A 5,703-nucleotide genomic window follows, 5' to 3' on the forward strand; every position below is an offset into this window, starting at 1 on the left:
CGAACGTTGAATACTGAAGTCTATCTGGTGTGATGTAGCTACTCTTCCCTACTTATGAGATATGGCTAATTTGCCTCTGGAGGCTGAGAAAATGCTGCACTCCACTGCATTGTTTTTCAGAGAAAACACAAACCTCATTAACATCTTGCAGCCGGGACAATGTGAAATTGCTTATGTTAAGCTGCAATTACATGGCAACCTACTCTTTTTACTCACACTCACATTTCATCATTTAATTGGATTTCCTAACACTTCCTGCTGTTTGCAGGCTGCAGGATGGAGGGGTGTAAGTGTAAGTCTCTCTAAAATGCATGTCTAAATCTGCCTACCCCTAACACTGTGAATAAGAACTTTTGTCAGTAACTCAGTATAATGTAGAAGTAATTCTACCTGTTATACATGTTCCTATGATTGTCAGGGTTGGCAATCTGTTTATTAACCAATACATTTTAGCTGAAGTAATCGTGTATCCAATTGACTTGCTCCTGCCATACAGTACAGCTATGGCTGGGCTGTAAAGTATTTCCTTGACATTACAACCAGACAACAAGCACAATGATGCAACATGCTCTTCTGCTTCTTGCATACACACGTTTATATGAAGCTTCATGAAAACTTAGTAGCTTATAAGCTGTCTATAATATTGGTGAATGCTCATGGCATGTTTGCTCTGGTCATCGGCTGTGTTTGTACCATCCCTTTGACTCTTGTTCCACCCTAATGTTGAGCATTAGTAAACAACAGCCTTTGCCAGGTCATTTTTCTGATGCATTAAGTAATGACGCCTTAGTGAATTAGGCATGTTCCCTATGGAGTTTTTATAAAGAAGCCAACATGTGAAGGTATGCATGCCCTGTCTGACGTATTACATATAAATAATAAAGTATCTTAATATGCTGCAGGCATTTATCAAAAGACAATCACTTTATTAAATGCATCACTTTATCCTGTTGATATTTTTCTGTTCAGAAACATATTTCTTTTTTAAGTCCACACTTAAGACATGTTATATAAATCTTCTGTGCTCTGTCTTTTGGTATTAGGCTTACTGTGAGCTTGGGGATACAGACAGTTCTGTGTTTCTCTAAACTGGTTGGTTTGTACAAAACAAGTACAACAGATCCGTTTACTCTATTTACTGTGCCTCAGAAAATTCTAGGTCATATTTTCTGCCAGATGTCTGAAATTATACATCAATACAAGGAAGGTAATATAACTGTTACAAGTTTTGGCCTGAGGCAAGAAAATTTTATGGATTTTGAATCAGCTTATATATCTTGCAGAGAATTCTCCTCGGCATCACAAAAACAAGTTATCTTTATGTACATATACAATCTATCCACAGAACTCTACCCATCTCCCACTCGCTCCCAATTATATATGGAGCCTGTAATTAAAAGATGCAAATCACTGTGGGCGTTTCAACTGTCAGGGAAGGGGGTGAAACAGGAAGGGCTTTGTGATTCAGACCTTCTGAAGTACCTGTGACACATGGTTTGTAGTCAGTTGATTAATTCTATGCTCCGTGGACTCATTCACTCCGCTTTTAGAAAGCTTTCCGGGTCTATTTGAAGACATCTCCAAAAACACTTTACATCTCACCAAGATGCCCTAACCCTACAGAAATATGCACCTTTTATGGCACAGACATGTACTGCAACATCAGGTTTCAACAACAGAGTTTTATTTAAAATCATAAATCATCCTAGTACTGTCTTGGTACTGTTGGAAAGAGCTGTGAGCAGGTTCAGCAAAGGTCTCTTAGGACAGGCAATTTTCTGTACAGTAAACTTGAGCAGGAGCCATATGATGGACCCTCCAGCACCACAATCTATGTTCTGATTAGAACTTAGCAGAGATTGAGTGATGTAACAACTCTGTTTGGAGATGTGTAGGCAGCTATTAATATTCTTGAGACAGTGTTCCGGAGCAGGAACCCAAAGCTTCTTAGCTGTGGGATGAAAAAGTCAATATGAACATGAATTAATGATTCTTAAGCTCATCAGCAGCGCAGTGTTCACCAAGGCCGACATGTTGTGTACAGTCATTAATTACCTCTGTGCATACATCAGGCAGGAAGGAACACATTCGTGTTTGACATTGTGGGACTTCCAATATGGGTGGAAGACACTGATGGGCCCCAAGTCCAAAGAGGAGAAAGCTTGCCATCTGCCAATGAAAGAGAGTCAATGACAGTCACATCTGCTCTTTTCACCAGTTTGGCATTAGCGTCAGACATCTATGCAGGAGACACACAGACACAAAACATTTAGCAAAATGACTGAAAACGTATTTGTCATCTTATTACCGGTGATACTTTTTCAACAAGCTAAAAATTCCTCCTGCAGGATTGATGCCCCTTATTGAACAAAGCATAGCTCAAGTTTTAAACTCATTCATTAAGTGAATGGTAACAGACCCCTTCTGCCTTCAATGAACAATAAGAATGAACACAAGAATAGGAGGACCTTTCAGCATTAATAATCACCTGTTCCTGCAATTCAGGAGTACAAAATATAAGTCATCCAAACAAAAATTAGAGTGTTATGATTGAAAAGTAATGCTCAAAATACAAGTTTATGATTAAAAATGTATTCTCAAAGTAAAGGGTTATGATTAAAAAGCAATGCTCAATGTACAGGTTTATGCTTGAGAAGCAATGCTTAAAGTGGAGGGTTATAAATGAAATGTAAGGTTAGGTTTCACTATCACCAGCATGATGACAATGATTTAAGTATAGCACGGGAGTGCATGTCTATTTCAACTGAAAAAGTAATGAAAAAAGGAAACTCAGAGTGATGCATCAACCTCACATATCCACATTTATAAAGCAATGGTTCAACATAATTACCCTTGTCGAAGTCATTGTCCTTGTGTATTATCCTCTAATACTGAAAAAGTTCACACCACAAAGCAAAATATAACATGTTATGCTTATTGCCACTCAAAAATTTTCACATTTCAACAAGGGCTAGAACAGTGAAGGTAAGGTAAAGTTCAGCTATTTCTCAACCCTGACATAGAAGTGACATTGACGTGTGGCCTAGCGGGCACCTTTCTCACAGTACACCTTCGTCAAGGTGCTTTGTCTATATTTGTTGACAGACCTTTCCTACATTCAGATAAATGGGAAAGGTATGGTGTTCTCTGACAGGGACTCTTTTAAACGTTCAAGACAATGACAAGACTGAGTCTCTCCAGCATATTGCATTACCATATATAATACTGTACTGTATATTGATACAAAGACTTATGATTAATTTCTTCTATTGCTACAGTATCGTGTATTACATGTATTTGAAAGTGTAAATATCCCAGGTAAAAAAACAGAAATCATATATTTTAACAGCACGATTACTGTCTCAGTGGTTACTAGAAAGAGCAGAAAGAACGGAGGCAAAAAAGCCATTACCTTGTCCTGGAGAGGGCTCTCTCTGGATGCTTAGCTGACTTCTGATGAGCAATTAAATCCTCAGGTTTCTTCTCTGTTGGTACAGCATTTAGAATAGCAATGGGAGGAAAGAGGGAAATGCTTCTGGATCATTATTTTCACAGATCTACTGCAGATGGGATTTTCAGTCAAGTCTTGTCTACCTACTCAAATAGCTTGCTCTTGCCTGGGTTGCTCTTTGGGGGGAGGGGGGGCTGAAGAGATCACGTCTCACCACCAATCTGACATTCCTCAGAATTCACACCCACCTTAGCTGGGTGAGAAGCAAGCAGACCTGTAACGACAGGTGAAGAAGGGAGAAGGCCAAACACGCAATAGAGTACTTTCTCCAATCTGTGCCTGAGGCACCTACACTCCAACACCACCATATTATGTGTCATCCTATATCTTGTCTAATATACAGGTGACTGCAGTCTGAATGGCCCTAATAATGTAACAAATCCTGTTGTCGTTTTGCGAAAAAAGCGGTCTCAAAGGTCTGACAACTGTTGTGCGATCTGGAGCTGATGCTGTTCACACCTTGGTTCTCAGTGTTAAATAGAAACAGTCTCTCTCTCTCTCTGTCTGTCTGTCTGTCTGTCTGTCTGTCTGTCTGTCTGTCTGTCTGTCTGTCTGTCTGTCTGTCTGTCTGTCTGTCTGTCTGTCTGTCTGTCTGTCTGTCTGTGAAATGGAGATCAGTGATATGTAAACAAGGCCATTCCACAGGGCAGAAGTCAAGGCTCAGCTCCTGTTGCTAATATACAGAACCGGCGAATATCATAACATATCAAATCAAATGTTCTTTGTCACATGCTTCGTAAACAGGTGTAGACTAACAGGGAAAATGACACGGTGAACAACGAATAACTATAACGAGTAATAAATTACGCATATATAGGGAGTACCAGTGCCGAATTGACGTGCAGGGGTAGAGGTAAATTGATGTAGCTATGTACATATAGGTAGGGTTAAATTGACTAAGCAACTGAATAGATAATAGACAGTAGCAGAAGCACATGTGGTGAGTGTGAAAGTGTGTGTGTGTGTATGTACTGTATGTGTGTGCGGGCATATGCAGTGTGTGTGTATGTGTGTGTTGTGTGTGTTGAGGTGTCAGTGTAAGTACTGTCCATTCTGAAAGTATTCAGACCCATTGACTTTTTCCACATTTTGTTACGTTACAGCCTTATTCAAAATTGATAAAATCTTTTTTTCCCCTCATCAATCTACACACAATACCCCGTAATGTCAAAGCAAAAAACAGTGTTTAGAAATGTTTGCAAATGTATAAAAAAACTACTGAAATATCACATTTACATAAGTATTCAGACCCTTTACTAAGTACATTGATGAAGCACCTTTGGCAGTGATTACAATCTTCTTGGATATGATGCTACAAGCTTAGCACACCTGTATTTGGGGAGTTCCTCTCATTCTTCTCTGCAGATCCTCTCAAATTCTTTTAGGTTGGATGGGGAGAGTCACTACACAGCTATTTTCAGGTCTCTCCAGAGATGTTCGATTGGGTTCAAGTCCGGGCTCTGACTGGGCCACTCATGCGTTGTCTTGGCTGTGTGCTTAGAGTCGTTGTCCAGTTGGAAGGTGACCAAGGGCCTTTCTCCCCCGATTGCCCAGTTTGGCCAGGTGACCAGCTCTAGGAAGAGTTTTGGTTGTTCCAAACTTCTTCCATTTAAGAATGATTGAGGCACATTGTTCTTGGGGACCTTCAATGCTGCAGACATTCTTTGGTACCCTTCCCCAGATCTGTGCCTCGACACAATCCTGTCTCGGAGGTCTACGGACAATTCCTTCAACCTTGTGGCTTTGTTTTTGCTCTGACAAGCACTGTCAACTGTGGGACCTTATATAGACAGGTGTGTGCCTTTCCAAATCACGTCCAATCAATTGAATTTACCACAAGGAGACACCAATCAAGTTGTAGAAACATCTCAAGGATGATCAACACTGGAGCTCCCCAGGGGTGCGTGCTCAGTCCCCTCCTGTATTCCCTGTTCTCGCACGACTGCATGGCCAGGCACGACTCCAACACCATCATTAAGTTTGCTGACGACACAACAGTGGTAGGCCTGATCACCGACAACGACGAGACAGCCTATAGGGAGGAGGTCAGAGACCTGGCTGGGTGGTGCCAGAATAACAACCTATCCCTCAACGTAACTAAGACTAAGGAGATGAATGTGGACTACCGGAAAAGGAGCACCGAGCATGTCCCCATTCTCATCGACGGGGCTGTAGTGGAGTAGGTTGAGAGC

At 40.9% G+C, this 5,703-nt stretch overlaps 1 long non-coding RNA gene across 1 annotated transcript; it reads right to left on the minus strand.

Annotated features, from left to right (window-relative positions):
* Positions 1 to 1,273: 1,273 nt before the first annotated feature.
* LOC110539129 lies at positions 1,274 to 3,594 on the minus strand. Its single transcript, XR_002475869.2, has 4 exons — positions 3,413 to 3,594; positions 2,852 to 2,891; positions 2,056 to 2,169; positions 1,274 to 1,951 (listed from the first exon to the last, which is right to left on the minus strand). It is a non-coding gene; the product is annotated as an uncharacterized LOC110539129 (long non-coding RNA).
* Between the last annotated feature and the right edge of the window lie 2,109 nt (positions 3,595 to 5,703).

The sequence above is a fragment of the Oncorhynchus mykiss genome, chromosome 12 (genome assembly GCF_013265735.2).
Source record: "Oncorhynchus mykiss isolate Arlee chromosome 12, USDA_OmykA_1.1, whole genome shotgun sequence".
NCBI classification, from domain to species: domain Eukaryota; kingdom Metazoa; phylum Chordata; class Actinopteri; order Salmoniformes; family Salmonidae; genus Oncorhynchus; species Oncorhynchus mykiss.